General features: G+C 43.4%; 1 long non-coding RNA gene across 1 annotated transcript in view; it reads left to right on the top strand.

The window, feature by feature from the left end:
• LOC144731146 (uncharacterized) overlaps positions 1-19,260 on the top strand; it is a 199,264-nt gene that overhangs the window by 80,774 nt on the left and 99,230 nt on the right. Inside the window, exon 2 of the long non-coding RNA XR_013587917.1 lies at positions 15,191-15,291. This is a non-coding gene — a long non-coding RNA (uncharacterized LOC144731146). The remainder of the gene's footprint in view (positions 1-15,190; positions 15,292-19,260) is intronic.

The raw sequence follows: 19,260 nt of genomic DNA, 5'->3' as shown, positions 1-19,260 counted from the left end.
ACACAAAGGCAAAGATGTCCGGTATATCCTTTGACAGGCTGTTGGGGCAAGTGCTGTTAGTGAGCACCTATGAAGGCCGGCGCGGAACACGAGGGAGTGGGTGGCCAACACCACGCCCGGCCGCCTTTATCTCCCCAGTGGTGATGGTTTTACACACCTCACCAGGCGTTCATTTAAGGATGAGTCGACCTTGGGGGGAGGCCCATAGCCGGTTCATATATTTACCACTGCTGTTTGTCGTGAGTGGGAATCTAATTCAGGTGTCCAGGCTCAGAGTGCAGCGTGCCAACCACTGTGTCACCTTTCGCGCACAAACACACGTGTACACGCGTGTGCATGCACACACGTGTACACGCGTGTGCATGCACACACGGACACGTGGGAGCGGTTGAGTAGCGGTTACCGCACAGCGCGATGAACTCTGAAACCCGAGTTTTGTTCCCGCTCTCGTTGCCAACACAAGGGACGATTATCTGAAGCGGTCCTGTGTTTGATTTCGGTCATGTTAGGATGTGAAGGCGTTTCCTCTGAGAACTCCGTAAGTCAGCATAGCCACGTGTGGTTATGTTACTGGATGGCCCAGAAAAGGTGACTACAGAACTGGCCTCTCTTACCCAAGATTAAATGGCTTTCCTCTTCTGCCCTTGAGAGAACATTCAACCATGTGTCAGCCGTATAATATATTCATACAGTTTTGTCCTGAGATCTGGATATGCTAGATTAAGTTACTATTGTCAATATAATGGAAATTAACTATGAAGAGAGATCATTGGCGACCGAGCTTGAAACGTAATCGATTTGGGAAACTATTTTAATTATGGTTGGCTGTATGAATGTGAACCCAGATCCCAGCAGCGCTGAAGCAATGCGTTGAGAATGGCCATTGTAATACTTATGAACATTCTAGGCAATCTCTGGTGAAATGCAATATCGTAACAAAAATAAGTGTTATATTAAATGTTAAATCATCGTTCTAACCAAAACCAAAAGTAAATCCGCGGCAGCCAATACAAAATAAATAAATATGTTGGAATTGTGAATTGTGCTGACAAATAAAAAGGTAAACATTTATTTTTAATGTTTTTACTGTTCACTTATATGCTTGACACCAGATGTTTATTCCTAACTGAAGCATCATCAGCTCAGACTTGTTTGTTCAGTACGTACGTCTCACAGAAGTGTATTCTTGGCAGCAAAATCAGAATAAAGCAAAGTTGTATTTGACACTGCTTTGAAATTTGCCCCAAGTTTAAGGCCCCTTAATCCCTCTGCACTTCAAACTGAGATTTTTTTTAAAAATCTGCTTTGTAAGGTCAAACTGGTCTTGACCTAAAATATTCATTATTTTTTTTCAAACTTTAATATTCCGCTGTACTTGTCACGTTCTCAATTAGGGATTCTTCTTTGAGTTCAAAATGCCCTCGGGCTACAATCATCATCTCGGGTTTTCTTTATCGGTTTTTTTGTGTGTGTCGAGTAAAAAAAAAAGTCTCGCCGGCGGCCATCACAGGAGTCTGTATTGACATAAACGTAACTCTTTTCGGAGAGAAATAAAAAAAAATTGGAGGCGTAAAACTTTATTCCAAGCGGTGATTCGTGAGCGGAGCTTCGGGTCCTGTGATTGGGATTTGAACGGCAGTGTATCAACGGTAACACTGGGAACACGACGCCAGTGGGTTGTACTTGTGTACACGAAGCCATACAAATATACAAACACAGACATAATTTCAACCGTGATGAGGGTTACAAACTGAGTAATCATTGGAAAGATGTGATTAACCATGCAAAAAAAAGATGTAACTACACTTATTTGGACCATCTTATTTGACAGACAACTATTACAGGTTATTGATAGACAGCCAGTTTGTTGTTTTACCAGTTTTAGTTTTTACTTGCTTTTATTTTTCATACTTTTGTTATGTTTGCCATGTGTTAGTTACAAACCGCACCTCTCCATAACAAAGGCGCAGTCCTTTGTTATGCAGTCTACTCTTGGTCTTAAGCCTCACCTTACCATATTAATAAACAAGTGTGCCGTTCCTGGCCCTTCCCCCCTCAACCATTATATATACGGGGTAGTATTTCTTGTGATCTCCCATTTACTTGATACAGCTGTCGTGGATGTGACGGTTCCACCTGAAGACGGAGGCTTGTGTTGCTTCCGAAACGTCGTGAATTTTTTAATTTGTTTTATTTTACTTTTATTAATTTAAAATGTTTTACCTACGTCACTTTACCGAAAAAACCTAAGAGTATTGTACTTGTGTGTAGCACTGTCCACAGCAGCGTATTGTCTGTATTTGTGGTTTAAATAGTTGATTGCTAACAGCATTTGTACATGTTAAGGGGAAGATTTTTCTGTTACTTTGGTAATTTGTATATTCTAGATTTAGCTGTGACAGTCCCACCTGATGACGGAGACTTGTGTTGCCTCCGAAACGTTGTGATTTATTATTTTATTTCTATTATTACTTTCAGTAATTTTGTATTTTTTTACCTACGTGACTTTACCGGAAAAAAAAACTCAGAGTATAATTTGTATATATATAAGTATTACACTTGGAAACATACAATAGGATGACAAATAAATACGCCATAAATTCTAGTATCTGACACTAAAATGGTAATGTTTTAAAGTAACATGGTTTAACAATAATGATAAGAATGTGCTTTTGATTTCGCGCCCTGCATTGCGGGACGTCTCGGAGCACTTCACGCCGCGTCTCATCTCAACGCATTCGAAAGGGCACCCCCAGGGGCAGCTGTCCCTGTGGGCACAAGGTGACTTGGCACCGGGCATGCAAATCGACATCAATCTGCCAGGTCTTCTTCTTTCGTACGGTATGGGGTGCGGGCGGCGGGGGGGGGGGTGGGGAGGTGGCAACAGTTTGTATCGATGTCACAGTTGAATGATATGGTCCGCCAAGCGATCCAATGCGGCAGAAGACGCTGTGTCGATTGCAGCCGTAACCGCCAGCGCGTGCGGCGTGGACGGCGCACTCGTCGGTGAAACGTTTCGTGGTTTGGGCTTCACCGCAGTCGTTGTTTGGCGATTTTTTTGTTGTTGATTTTCCATCGGCCAGTACGGGGCGGTGATCGCTCTGCATAATCCAAACCGGAGTAATTTTCGAATTTGCCAAATTTGGATTAAGTGTCGCCGGTATATAATGGCCTACCCCTGCTGTAAAGCATACCGCACGTGTTATCATTATTATTATGATCATGGATATTGCACTGACAGTAATAATCTGGATAGGAACCATGAAACTCTGCATCAAGCGGTGAAGGCGCTACCGCTGTGCCATGTCGATCGGCCGAGATTTTGCGCAGTAAATATTAAATTATAAATTGTCATTTTGGTAGAAGTATTAATAAACATTTTGTACATAATCAACGATTTTTGGGTTTAGATCGCGTTATTTATAAATGTGTCGTAACCCTCCACCACCCGACACGGCCAATCAGTAAAAAAAGTGTCACGTTGACAAAAGACAAGTAGTTCACTGCTTTAGCCCACCGGTGTGTTGAAGCGTGGAACCACAACATTTACAATTTGAGTACGACGTTTCGCTGGTAATTGCATCCAGCATCATCGGGCAATTCGCCAGAATGGTGAGGCTCTGCTGTGTCTCCCGTTCTTATATAGAGCAGCAGCAGGGTGACGTCATCATTAACTCATCAGGTGCAAAGATTTGAGGGGGGGGTTATTGTAATTATATACTTGATTAGTAATAAGGCTATTGTTACGATGCGAGTTGTAGATTAGTAATCATTTGGAATGTGTTCTATTGTGATTGTGCTACATTAATAATCAGTTAGTGCTTGTCTCCCTTATAAGGAATTGTACTGCATCTTATTTAATAATACGCTTCCAGGCCGCACTAAGCCTGTAGCTGTCTTATTATTAAATAAGATGCATTACAATTCCTTATAAGGGAGACAAGCACTAACTGATTATTAATGTAGCACAATCACAATAGAACACATTCCAAATGATTACTAATCTACAACTCGCATCGTAACAATAGCCTTATTACTAATCAAGTATATAATTACAATAACCCCCCCCTCAAATCTTTGCACCTGATGAGTTAATGAGTTAATGATGACGTCACCCTGCTGCTGCTCTATATAAGAACGGGAGACACAGCAGAGCCTCACCATTCTGGCGAATTGCCCGATGATGCTGGATGCAATTACCAGCGAAACGTCGTACTCAAATTGTAAATGTTGTGGTTCCACGCTTCAACACACCGGTGGGCTAAAGCAGTGAACTATTTGTCTTTTGTCAACGTGACACTTTTTTTACTGATTGGCCGTGTCGGGTGGTGGAGGGTTACGACACATTTATAAATAACGCGATCTAAACCCAAAAATCGTTGATTATGAACAATATTGGTCGCGAAAGCCTACGTGTTAAACAAACATTTTGTACATTGAAAACCGGCAGTTCCTCGTCTCCAGTTGCAAGTACATTGCGAATGTTGCTGTGTTCTTACCGCTCGCAAAATCGTCTATGAACGCCACTGCATTTACAATGTACGCGCGCTTATTTCCTCCGAGTGGCCACACAACAAAGGCGCGTGGGGATAAATTGATGGCACTGACCTCCACAACTCATTTACAGCTGACAAATATGCGCGCGTGGTGTGTGTGTGTTGCAATTCATTCCCGTGTGTCCACACCGACACCCTCCGTGTCTGGAACACGCACGCGAACACAAATAGGTTTAAAACCTGATATGATGGAAAGCGTAATGTAACGACAGGCACTGTGCAATGAGTGTCAACACATACACGCACCAATAGAAGTTGTGTCAGCAGATGGTCATTTTTGTTTTAACACTCAACCCTGGCCCATTAAACGTTGGGCATAGACATGTGCAGGCAGTTTTTGTCAATCCACTGCTGGATGAGGGCCTCTATATGCCTTGTGGGCCTTGAGAGATGATGGGATTTGAACGTCCTTCACCAATCCGGCCAGCGTTCATCTCCACTGGGCACTGCTTGGCTCCACTGGTAACTTTGAGCTCGCAGTGAAAATTTTCACAATCTATGAAATGAAAAAAATATGTGCAGGACAGGGTGAAATGTTACTCGTAATTTTCAAGGATAGTCGTACCAAACTAATGCATTGCATGTGAGTGGTATTTACAGTACAATTATGTATTCACTTATTTTCCACCATACATAGCCAACCGTGCTGTCATTAGTACCACAAATCAAGACGGGAGTGTTACATCTCTGGATCACAGGAGATTACAGAGGCGTGGATAGCCTTCATCCAGCAGTGCAGTAACCACATGGCTGGTGGTGACGGTGGTGGCGATGGTAAATACGTTCAACACGTACATTGGAAACCATTAACGTAATCAAGTTCTTGGGACAGATGGATATTTGGGCCAAATCCCGACTTGATTCGTTTGCATGTGGGAAGAGGTAGCGATGCCTTAAGGGAACGTCGACATTTCCATGGTATAACGTTTGGACATCCGTACAAATACCCCGGTGACCCATTCGTTGTACTGCAATCTACCTGTGCATCCACACTGGGAACACGACGTGAGAAAAGTCTAAGCGTTTAAGACACCTTAGTGCGCGCACGTTTTTGCCTGTCATTTTTAGTTTATTCAAGGGAAAAACACCCCTTATCGTTCGCTCTGCTTTATAAGTAGTTATTTATACGCAGGAAGGCTTTCTTGCGTTGTCATCATTGCCGCTGATGGCGTGCAATTGCGATCCAGCTGCCTCCTGCCCTGTCTCTTCGTGTGCTCGACAAAACATTTGCGTGCGCTCTCACTTTTTCGGTCAGTCGGCGTATCATGATTTACGCAAGGCGCGAGTGACTGTCAGGTCCACGGATTTCTACGATACCCTTGATGCTGGCTACTAAGCTGCAAGAGCATTTTACAAATAGCCGCAGAAGCAGCATGTACATTCCGGTCATGCTCGCAGCAGCGGCTTTTGGCTAAACATCATTAAAAAAAATGGCCACTGCATCACGTGCTTTAAGATGCGATTCTGCGGCCGTCTGGAATGCTCTTCCTCCCGATATTAGGAAGCTACTGGAGCTACGCACTTTTAATTTTAGATTGGAAACTAATTTCTTTAGAAATGCATTTTGTGTTTAGATAGGTGCCCTTCCCCCGCATCTCCGGTTGGCTCCATACGGTGAGAAAGAAGATTAACATGCATACGTCAATTGGCTTCGTCGAGGTTTCTATCACAATGACTTTGCCTATTTAGTTTGACCTTCGCAGTGTCATCTGCACAAAATGTCCAGCGATTTCTGCTAAGAGATTTGACCATTAGGCAGCACTTTAAATACCTCGAGGAAATAAAGAAAGGTATTTAAATGCACCGAAGGACATGCATTCAAATGTATTTTAACGTACCGTCATTATTGAAGCGACACGATACTGCATTACCACATCTCATATGTGGTGAGTGCTTCGTGTTTTAAAATGAATCTCTTACAAAGAGATGGAACTTTGATTTTTACAAAAGAAAAGCCTACAATGGTTTAATAGTCCGCAAAACATTTACTGTAAATGTTCGATTCCAGCATCAGAAGCTTTGATTTTTAAATAAAAATTAATAGGCAGACAATAAAATGTTATCTTTCAACCAGTCCATGTATTTTTTTTCATTTAACCATTTACACTTCTCGAACCCATATCACCTTTTGGAGTGAATGAAATTACTTACATTTGTTATTGAACTCAACACTAAATCAATTGTCTTTGCACAACGAGGGACTTCAAAAACAAACTAAGAATCAAATGCAATTATTACCAGGTCCGGCTGGCACAAATGCCACGACATTAGTCTTCTAAGGCGCTCGTGTGGACCCGACATCAGAATTTGCGATGCAATCTAAAGCGGCGGATTGACTAAATGGCCGTACAGTACGTGTACACGTTCACACACCAGCTGAGGCGGTCCGCCACCATTGCCACGTGCAGCAAGGACGCAGGGCTGCTGCCTTCATGAGGACTCATTCTTCCTTCTGAAGCTCAAAACAGAATTATGGGCAAACACAAACGTCGGTCATGATTGATGATCACGCTGATCGTGATGATAATGATGATGAGGACGGCTGCTTGCGTTGTGGCCGAAACGTCGTGAGAATTGTATTTTATTATGTTTTATTTTTATTATTGTATTATTTCCCTTCTACGTGACTTTACCGAAAGAACCAAGAAGATGATGATGATGATGATGATAAAACAATTATTTAAATGAATACGTAACAGTGTGAGAATAGGTTTTCACCTTTTTTCTGGCAACAAAACATCTGTGTTAAGATGGTAAAACACCAAACTAAAACCTTTTACGATGAATCATGTCTGCTTTAACCACAATACTTGTGGTCAGAATGCAAACAAAAAACACACTCTGGTAATATATGCATTGCCTTTTAAACTGATTGGTCCACACCAGAGACAGCTTTCTTTTGAGCCTCGTCTCAAAAGGTGTTAGACCAGAGGACGCCAAAAGGTATCCTCTCATCTAACTATACGATCAAAGTACAGCAACAATTTTTTGGCGTCATCTGGTCGAACACCATATGAGACTAGGCTCTAAAGAAAGCTGTCTCTGGTGTGGACCAATCAGTTTCAAAGTCAATGCATACATTATCAGAGTATTGTTTTTTGTTTGAATTTGACTGCAAGTATTGTGGTTAATGTGTAAGCATGATTCCTTGCAAAAGGTGTCAGTTTTGTTGCCAGAAAAAAGGGGAAAACCCCTATTAGTACAGCAACGATTCTTTTTTTTTATATTGCTTCTCTCCAGCAAACAAATACAATCAATAAACCGTCATCCGTGCTCTATCCACTGCTGTTCGAAAGCCTTCCCTCCCCATCGCCATTCCACGTGGCACCTTGATGCCCACTATCCATCGAGCACCTGCCGGTGAGACGATCATGTCGCTTCATCTCTTCAGGTTCAAGGGTCCATCCTCTAGGGTCGTGTCCCCTCATTTGGTTCCGTCACTCCCTTGTCACTCTTGTCGATTGGCCATCATTCCTTAGAGTGACGTGTTCCTGTCTAAGCCCACTTCCCCTTAATCGATATGACGTCTCTAACTTGTGTATGTTCTGGGATCCCCCCTCCCTTCCCCTGCCTCTCACCACCTTCATTCTCCAGCATTCGGACCTTCTACGCATTTTTTCCTGCCTGTCAACCTTCGTTCTGAATTGCCTTTGTTAAGATTCACATCTCCTGTGCGTGTTTCACGGCAGTTAATATATTCCGTTGAAAAAACATTCCTCTGAAAGACACATTGAGGCGTTGTTTCATTAATTTCAGTTTTTCCAAAACCCACCGTCTGCCTTCGATGAAATCGCTCTAGGAATCAATTCTCCTATCCGTGTGGAAGTTGTTGCTTCGCCTTCAGGTATCATCAATTCATGAAGTGAACGTGACTCATATCGCTTGCGCCCAACTTTCAAGCCTTTCTTTATTCAGTCCTTAAAGCATTTATTCAGACCTGGACAGTGGGCAAAACTTCTTTATTGTACATCCGCTCAAGGAAACTGAGTGATGAAAGCAACGAGTTATGAAACCAGCTCTTGTGCAGGTGCCAGGTGGATTAGGACATCGTAGAATCCTGGGGAATGGAAACCACCTGGTGAGGTTTTCATTCAGCAGTGGTCGATTTATGACTGCTGATAATTATTGGTTTGGATCTGTATTTAAATTCCGGGACCCACCCAATCGCACCGTTAAATTTGTTCGTGCAGTTTCCACAAAATGCTGCAATGATCGTCCTTGCACGACTCTTGGCACGCGGGAAAAAAATGTAACCGTGAAACAAAAACGATTTATATAAATATTAGTTTCATTTCAATAGTTTAACGTAGAGCCCTTTGACAATCCACTGCTGGTTGAAAGTCTCCTCGCTCATCGTCAGCACAGTCATCACGTGCCAGCATGATGACCCCTGCACCACCGCTTCTCCTGAAAAAGGCAACCGTTGCATGATATTGTCTGTAAATTGTCAATACTAAACTGTTCTTAGTGCGGTAATTCTGTTTATTTAAAAAAAGCACGAAGGACCAATGTCTCGTGTGAATTAAATCGGATATATCGGAGTGATTTCAAAATACTGTAAGTAGTATTGCCATGCTCTGGGGGGGGGGGGGGTGCCCTCTTATCTGTCGTGGCGAGATAATCCGCAGACTTTTGAGAATGACAGGATATTTATTCGCCTCATTGTATGCCACCAATAGCACACAGTCAGAATAAACGTGAGATGCATTGCCAGTGTATGGATCGATCTAATGGATCCCCGAATGCAGGCAGAGATGTAACATTTCAGGTGATCAGAAACAAAGAAAAAAACATTTCAGAGTAAACAAATATTGTGATGGCATGGGAAGTGATAACAACTCCATGGCGTCAGCTCCGTGCGCCTTTTACATTTTTATTCGACGATATAAATGCCGACATTCAAATGAATGTGTTACTTGTATGTAAAAATGAATTGTTTTATTGACATTTACAAAAATGTAATACATTACATTTAGTGCATAAACAATACTAATTACTACGATTCAATACATTGAAACACAGAAAATACAATAAAAAATGTGGACATAAAAAAATCAAAAATTCCAATATCAGAAAAAAATTACGTGAAACTCACCTAGAATATACAGTACTTGGTGATGAAATCCATTATATGTATGCAGTATATATTATAGTGTAAATGGACAAGTTAAAAAGGTGTGCAAATGTGTAGACATTGCTTCTGTAGTTTAATACGTATAAAGTATCGGCGAATAAAATGTAGTGCAATTAATTTGTTATAATTTAATAGACCTTCCCGGCCCAAATTCCAGCACGGACAAAGTGAATGCCTCATGCGGGCTACGCATTAAATCCCGGCTGATAAAAGCCACGTAACCAATGTCTCGCCTTAACGGCGGAGGTTTTTGCTCTTTAAAGTAATGGAACGTGTCAAAAGGAGTTTTATGGCCCATTTTAGAAAACTCATCTGTGTTATGGTATCACCTGAGGATGATCACTGGAACGGTGCAGCCGCTTGAATTATTGCGCATGGAGGTTTAGGTGTTTCACGATTCGCAGTGTTTCGCCACGGCGACTTAGAAAAGGTTGGGGAGGGGGGGGGATCGTCAGTGTGCCCGAGCCTATTCGTGCAGCAAAGTCGTGCACTCCGTGGTAGCCTCTGCTCTATTTACTGTGGCTTGTGTGTTATTATTTTCTTTGAGCACGCTAGTTTTACGCGTGCCCTTGTCCCGCACCGAAAACGGGGAGCGATTTGGAACGAATGCCAGGTGACGTGGCATTAGTCGCGCGGCCAAGTGTGCAATCGTCGGCGCATTTGGATGGATGCATGGATGCACGGGTGTCTGAAATGGTAGGACGCTGCCTCGGTGTGTTTCAGTTGCTGTGTTTTATTTCTGCTTCAGCGTGTACCATGGCACCAGTCATATATGCCACACGTCTAAGGGGGGCTACAAGATCAAAGTAGCTTTCTTATTCTAAGGGGCTGTCTCACCCTCTAGTGGTGACGTTGAATAATAAAGTTGTAGAACGTGAACTGTTCACAGAGCCGAGGTATAGCCGCGCTGATTGCTGGGTTAGTAATTGCTGGGTTACCAATCATTAGATCGCGAGTTCAATGTATAATCTGCATTGACCAAGTATAATCACTACTGTCATCGTGATCATTTCGATCATCATCGCCATCATCGCTATCATCATTACTGTCATAATCGCATTGCCATCGTCATCATCTTCTCTCCAAGGTCAGTAAAATGAGGTGGCCAATCAGATGGTTGCCCTGAACAAAATCAAATTTCCCCACCCTGTGATAAATAACGGTAGGATATTGGCCATTGGCCCTGGGCCACCAATACTTTTTTTTGAGCAAGGAGGCACTTCGGTTTGGCAAGGGAAGCCGCGTTATTGCTAAGCATCAATCCACTGCTGGATGGAAGAGTTCCCAAGCTCTCGCCACCTCCCATAATCACGTGATGTAATGATTCACCTAAATCACCTGCATTTCACGCATATTTTCAGAAAATTTGCAAAAATTCGAAATCAATCGCTGCCAAGCGTTTTGCACAGCTTTCCCAGAAATACTATTCGCAGGTGTGCATTGTGTTTTTTTTGCAAAATATGTAAATAAAAACTTTGTTTGAAGTTGTTTTTTTTCAAAAGGTTTTAACTGTGCACCGTGTACCGGCGTCAGTGTGCGTTCATCTAATGTGTGCATATATTCTATATTTTGAAGTTTTCGTGACTGCAAGGATCTATACTCTTTGGTTCTTTCGGTAAAGTCACGTAGATGAAAAAAAATAGGAAGAAATAATAAAATGAAAATAACTAAATTAATTGAGTTATTTTAATGTTATTATCTTGTATTTTTATTTTTCACCTACGTGACTTTACCGAAAGAACCAAGGAGTGCGCATATATGTTCAAGGCTCCAGCTTATATTTCTGACCAATGAACATGAGCCAATGCACTGAACATTGTTTCATAAATATACTTATATCTGAAAGTCACAGCGTTGTGTGTATGTTGAACTTCCTTTGCACCGCACGTGACCAGTCGTGCTAATCGGAGGTGCAGGGTAAAGGACGGCAAACTAAACACAAAAAGCAGTTGTGAAAGAAATTAATTTGCAATCTAGATATAACGGTGTGCATCTCCAGTGGCTTCCTCATCGGAAGAAAGCGCATCTGAAAGCGCGAATGCAGTGACCGTCTTTGTTCGATTGCCAGCCAAAAGCCGCTGTGAGAATTACCGGAGTTTTCATGATAGTTTATTCTCCTTGAGGACATTGGTGCGGTATTGGGGTTCATTCGTGTCCAGTATTTTGTGCGTAATGAGTGCGAACGTAGAAGTTAAAAGTTAATTTATTAGGTATAGCCCTGTGAGCCATTCGGCTCTTGAATCGGGTGCAACCGCAACAAACAAAAACCAAAAACATGAACAAGACAACATCTTAAAGTGACTATGTGCAAACAGAAAATCCAAGAAAAGACAGCAAAATATTGCAGAACAAATCACCGTACACCAACCCTGTGCAAATATCCCAGTGGGATGCAAGTCAAACAACAACAACCACAAGACAACTTAGATTAAGGCCATCAGTCTAACTCTGTACTACAACAAGAATGTATCCGTTTGGCAACCGGAAGCCAATGCAGCTCAACGACCATGGGATGGACATGCTCTGATCGTGCGGTATCTCTCATGACACGTACCAAAGAATGTTGCACACGCTGCAGCTTGGTAATGTTTTGCCAGACGTCCCGTAGAGTATTGAGTCGCAATTAAAGAGCCTTGTCGATACGATGCGACACCCCATCGTGTTGGCTATGTCACGACTCAATAATGAGCGATTGCGTCATAGAGCCCTGATATGAAAATTGTAAGACCTGACTAGATTTTGCACGTGGTGATCAAACGACATCTTCTGGTCGAGTATGGTGTCGAGGCTCTTTAGATGACGATAAAACGGAATCTAGGAATTCTAGATTTGAAGTTTTCGTGACTGCAAGGGGTCCATACTCTTTGTTTTTTTCTGTAAAGTCACGTAGGTAAAACATAAAATTAAAATAAATTAAATCACGACGTAACTGTACCACTTGATACGGTAATTTTGCTGACGGTGCCACCTGAAGACGGAAGCTTGTGTTGCCTCCGAAAGGTCGTGATTTAATTTAGTTATATTTTCTTTTTTACATACGTGACTTTACCGAAAAAACAAAGTATGGAATCTAGGAAGTCTGCGACCACCACACCTTATCCTCCCACAAATGTTTGCGCCTGAACAGCAGAACCGCCGATTTTTCTGAATTAAAGCAGCATTTCGTTTCGTTCAAACCGCACGTGCGCCGCCCGCGTGCAATCTTCAAGGTTATCGAGGCTCTCCGTATCTAACTTTGACTTCACGGTGGTGTACAATTGTCTATCATCGGTATATCGATGGAACTTGAGGTCACGTGATGAGATAGGATCGGCGATCGGCGAGAAATATAAGTCAAACCTTGGATTGCGAGCATAATTCGTTCCGGAAACGTGTTTGTAATCCAAAGCACTCGTATTTCAAAGCACTCGTACATCAGTTGTGATCACGTGACGCCCGGCAGACAAAGCGTATACACGTACCACTCGTATTGCAAGACCTCGCTCGTTTATCAAATTAACATTTATTTAAAAAAATTGCTCGTCTTGCAAAACACTCGCAGACCAAGTTACTCGCAATCCAAGGTTTTACTGTATGTTGAAAATAGGAAGGCCCCGAGGAAGGACTCTTATGGTACGCCAACTATGCATCGCATAGGCAACGGCTGTTCATCACACATCTTGACAAACTGTGATCGGCCATGTAGGTATGACTCAATCCAACCCAGTGCTGTACTCGATGCACCGAACCTTGACCGTAGCCACCCGATGAGTATAGCTCATGGTCGACGGTGCTGAAGGCGGCTGAAACATCGAGGTCATCCATGATCTTGTCGACGTCATCGGTGACCTTCAGTAAAGCCGTCTCAGTTCCGTGGAACTTCCGATACTCCGACTGCAACGGGAGGAATCCGCCCATCGCAGCGATGTGGGAAAGTAACCGCTTCGGACGAAGGCGCTCTGTGACCTTTGACATCGTGCTCATGCATCTAGCCGTCCACTCGTTGAGGACATGGCGCGTGGCCAACGCAATGGCGAATGATTTACGTTCATATTCTTAGGTTTTTTCGGTAAAGTCACGTAGGTAAAACATTAAAATTAATAAAAGTAATCTTACTTGATACAGCAGTCGTGCTGTGACGGATCCACCTGAAGACGGAAGCTTGTGTTGCCTCCGAAACGTCGTGATTTTTATTTCATTTTTATTTTACTTTTATTCATTTTCATTTTTTACCTACGTGACTTTAGCGAAAAAACCTAAGGATATGAATCCTTGCAGTCACGAAAGCTTCAAATCTAGAATTCACGTTCAAGTTACCAGAACGTGTATGTTTTTGCGGCAAATACATTTTGCGAATTTACAGTGTATTTGCGTGTATTGTATTGTATCTATTGTATCTTTTGTTTTGTTGCAAAATCCGAGTGGCCGAGGTGCCACTTGAATTTGCTTGAAAATCCCGGGCTATGCACGCCAGCGATTATTGGTATCTGATGTCGACAAGGCATCCCCATAGGTTGCGTTGCCTTTACTCTCTTATTCTGCCGTGGCACTCCACGCCTGATAAATACATTGCAGTGAAATTATTCCCTAGCAAGCATTGATAAAAAAAAATATGAAAGTATCCCTCATGTCCACATAATCACGAGAGATAAAGGCGACCAGGCATGCATATTGTTGGCCCTACCACCCCCTCACATCCCGTGCCAACCTTACGAGATATAATCACGAACAGACAATGTCCCCAATAATAGCCCATCCAAGCTGAAAGTAATAACGTTACCATTACACACATATGTTTTATATCAGAAGAGATACGTTTCCCAGTCCCCCGCCCCCCAACATGTTCATTATGCGTCCATGAGTAGAGCATGAGACATTGGGAATACTGCCCTCTTTGGAAGAACTCGAGAAAATGTGATAAAATTTCCGGTGCTGAGCATCAGTACCGGCGATGCCCTGGTGTTGATGGTCAGTGCACTTGACTTGCGATTCAGGGGTTACGGGGTTTGATTCGATCTCCCGATGGGGCAGCTGAAACTACGGTGCAAGTTCATTAAATGCCCCCGCCCCACCCGCCCAGCCTCTGTCCACCCTGGAATATGAATAGGTGCTCCAGAGCAATGGTCGATTAGCAAGTTACACGTGGTAGTTCAAGTTCAAGTTCATTTATTAGGTATGGCCATGTGAGCCATTCGGCTCTTGAATCGGGTGCAACTGCAACAAACAAAAAACAAAAACATGAACAAAAAAACATCTTAAAGTGAATATGTGACTGAGTGCAAACAGAAAATCAAAGAAAAGACAGCAAAATATTGCAGAAAAAAACACCGTACACCAACACTGTGTGCAAAAATCCCAGTGGGATGGTGGGGTTAAGTGTGGCACTGCCACCCACTGCGAAGATGACCGGCCTTGGACGAGGGGCGGGCTCTTTAGAACTCCAAGTAGTGAGAGCTCTTCCACCAGCAGTTGCCTGAGGAGGCAATTGCAGTGCTGCTCCTTTGCCTTTTAACGTCTGCAGATCGCCTGGATCTCGGTGTGTGGATGCGAATCTCTCGAAAAGAAGGCAACTCCTACGGGACCGTGCACCTTCCAGCTCCCTCCTCGACACGCCGGATGATGGTAAGAGAGAGCTGCCACTGACGAGAACGCTATTTTCTTCACGACACCTCCACTGTGTTGGGGGGCGCCACGGTGGAGAGATGTTAACTACCTCGCCTGGTATACAGTAGGTCGTGGGTTCGATCCCGACCCTGACGCATGTTGTATATTTGGAGTTTGCGTGGATGTCTCTCTCGACGCGTGGTCGCGTGGATTTTTCTCCGGGTCCTCCGGTCTATTCCTTGAACGTTTAGAATCGACGTGCGTTCAGAGTATTTGGCTGCTATACATTTCCACGTGGTAAGCCTCTTCGTTGAGCTATCGTTTGTGATAGCTTCTGATAAAATAGTTGTATAGCTCAGTGGACCTTACCTGGTAAAACAAAAAATAGTCGTAGTTATAGTCGTGGTGTTCAGTGGCGCACACACAACTGTTGACCAGGCACAACCCCACTTAGCATCTATGAGCTGACATGTCGAGTTTGCAGAGTGATCTATCTCAGAGACAAGTTAATTTAATCCCTCCTCCTCCGCCCTGGCTTACCCCACTGTGCATTCACCCCCCACCCCCTCCCTCTCTTAAATGGCAACCAAAGCCTCATCTTGCTCGCCCCGCTGCTAAGTTAACTGGGCTGTGAGTCATCACACAGCAGTGGCTTTTAAGAGTCAATTAAAATAAAACCGTTGAAAAAAGCAACGTCTCGGTGCAATCCCGCAAGCAATTTACTTGACGGCCAATTCCTGGACACGAAGGAAATATCTTTATCGAAAGCCAACGCCGAATATGTTTTGAACAGCGGTGCCGGTGCTTGATGGCCGACGTTTGAATGCCATTTAGTTTGAACGAACGGTATAGATTTCAGCTGATAACATGTTGAAGAGAGAAAAATAAAGTTCGACCCCCCCCCCATCACCCACCACCCCTAGCCCCCCCCCCTCCCAACGACCCGTGAGAAATAATATTCTGCTATATGTGCAAGGAAATGATATGCAATTAGATATTCTGTCTTTTCCTCCGTCTGTCTCCTTGATGCCTTTTAATGCAAATGAAAGGACTTGTCAGGAACTTTCAGGACTGTGATACGACCGTGATATGAGCGTTATCGCGAATGGCAGAAAAGCTTGCATGGCATCGTGTTCAATCTCGATGGGAACTTTTAATAGCACTGAATAGACTTTTGATCAAAGACAAAATGCTCCTTAAGAGCAAGTACATTGTACACTTACAAGTTGGTGGTTTGTGGACCATCTAAATGCAACTGCATCCCAAGAAGCTCCTACAGTATATATTCAAATATATACTCACTATATCTCCAAAACAGTCGAGACATTTTCAAAACAAAAAGTAAAACGAACCGAGAACTACTGACGTTGCAAATCCATCGAACGTTTCTCGATTGTGCTCTGGCCGGGTTCGTGTGACTTGCTGAATGTCTGATTTCTAAAACTCGTCCTTACAACCCTTCATCTCTATCCAGTAACAATCATCACGCGACGTGTTCAGTCCACTGCTGGATGAGTCGTCCCCAAACCACCGCCATCTCTCGCTGCCCTGCGATGCAATGATCCACGTAGCACCCACTGCCGCCGATGTCATCGCTCCATCTCCCATGGCGGTCGTGCTCCTTGGCTGCTACTCTGTCATTGTTCTCGACAGTCGGTCATCAGCATCGTCAGCATCAACCATGATCGATTCACTGCTGGATGAAGGCCTCCCTAAGACACTGCCACCATTCACAATCCTTGCAATGTAATAATCCACCTAGCACCTTGCACATCAACTCATTTTATTGAATCTTGAACTAAAGTTTTCGTGACTGCAGGAATTCATATTCTTTGGGTCTTTCGGTAAAGTCACGGAGATAATAAATAAATCAAACGTTTGCTTTATCTTCCCACTGGACATCCTCTTGGACAGAAACCATTCCTTGGCTGTCACTCATTTATGCTAAGCCACTAGAGCTATGCACTTTTAAATCTCGATTGAAAACGCATTTCTTTGAAACTGCTTTTTGTGTGTTAGTTTGTTGCCTCCACCCTCACCACCACACCTCCAATTAGCACGGTTGACTACGTACGGTGCGAAAAAAGTGCAACATATGTATATACATATTGTGGTCCATCGGCCATTATCATCGTCCCTTCAAACGATGCATCCGGCCCAAGCTCACTTACTTTGTTTATTTATTATCTAATCCGTGTTGTTCCCCTGTCACTTCTGAATTTTCAAGTGAGCATCTGCCAACGCTTCTCTGTGCGCACCTTTCAAGAAATGTGCCTGCAGAATATGTTTTTGTTATCTTATCGGTGCACACAACAACCCGGTATGAACATAGGCTTCAGAAATATGGTCATTCTAAATAAAACGCAAGGCAAGCAGTGATCATTATCAAGCATTGTTAACACATGATATCATTGGGGAGTCTTGAGACTTTTTTCTTTGCAGGAGGTTCCTGTCTTAAAACATTTGCCCTTCGTGAGTTTTTTTTTTATACCGTATAAATAATGTCGTTTCTGGAGAAAACCCATGCAAATGATGGGATTACACTGAACCCCCGACAAAGACGTTGGCTACCTTGCTGCCTTGCTGCCTTAAGTGCCCTACAGATGGGTATCTCTCCTACACATCACCATCGGTCCATCTCGTTGTGCTCCACCAACTACACACTCCAAGTCAAGAGGATTACAGTCATGCATTTCCACAAACAGCATACATATATCGTTTCGACAAATGACAAGGCATGCACATACATATTCAATCCAAAAGCAATTGCATTACATGTTTACAATTATTTATTTTTCCAGAAAAAATGTTTGTTAAGGGAACAAAAATAATACATGTTTCAATTTTCCATTTTGTATCCTTTTTTTGTGTGTGTGTGTGCTAATGAAGTGCTGGTTGGTAATGCCAATTGGATTAACCTTTTATACCTTCTGGGCACCGCTAACAACACGCAAATGTCAGGGCTGGTGGGGGGGGGGGCAACACAAACGCTCGCATAATGACTGGATTAGCGGGATCAAGGCCCCGGCGATCAATGGTACAATCACGTGGGAGAGCGTGCGCGCCGTCTCCGGCCTTATTAAGTGGAGATCGGGAGCAACCGCGCTCGCAGATGACCAGGGCGCAAAGGGCCGGCCGCTGACAGCGACTTGGCCTGAAGTGGCCCTGTGTCCCCCCTGGATAACACGGCGAGCGAGCGAGCGAGCCTCCCGAATCTCATTTGTGTGCCACGGGCGTGCAGACTGTGCCCGCTTGCTGGAGCGTCTGTTTTTTTTTACAAAACAAGCCTCGGCAATCCGCACTGAACCAGCGTGGTGAAGTACGGTGGAGTAATCACCGCGATGTGCGGAGGCACTCGTCCGCCAGTGTATTCACACAAAGGGCTGGAAATGTTCAATTATTGGATATGTTAACGGATATTTTGTGTTTGGAGCTCGTAAAAGTCTTCAATTTTTTGGCATAACGAAGGTATTGTACTGGAAGTGAGTTAAATTACCATCTGCCAAGCACCTTCGAAGTTGCCAATGAGCGCAGTGCAAAGTGGCTCATTACCAAAAAAAAAAACTGAATTGTTGTGGCGTTTGGGATTTATAATGAATGTCCAAACAATGATTGGAAATGAAAGATCTCATCAAGAAGAAGCCTTTCCAACCGTAGTTTGATCTCCGGACATTTGGACAGCCATTCACGAGACCTTTCATTGTTGCCAGTAGACGTGTCAGTTTCCTTGAGTGTATCTGGAGTTTGCGTTCTCTCCCCGTGGTGGTGTAGATTTTTCTCCCGGGTCCTCCGGTTTTTTCGTCCACATTTAGAGTATTGGGCTGCGATACATTTGCACATGATAAGCCACTTCATTGGGCTATCATTTGTGGCCAGGTCGCTTTTGAAAAAGATCTGCATAGCTCAGTGGGCCTTACCTGGTAAAATAAAAAAATATATTATTTGGTCTATAGTTTCGTTTAAAACACATCCACCATCAATAGATAT

The sequence above is a fragment of the Lampetra planeri genome, chromosome 38 (genome assembly GCF_965212315.1).
Source record: "Lampetra planeri chromosome 38, kcLamPlan1.2.h2, whole genome shotgun sequence".
Classification (NCBI taxonomy): domain Eukaryota; kingdom Metazoa; phylum Chordata; class Hyperoartia; order Petromyzontiformes; family Petromyzontidae; genus Lampetra; species Lampetra planeri.
Note: the sequence above shows the minus strand (reverse complement) of the source record. Positions and strands in the feature narration are given on the sequence as shown.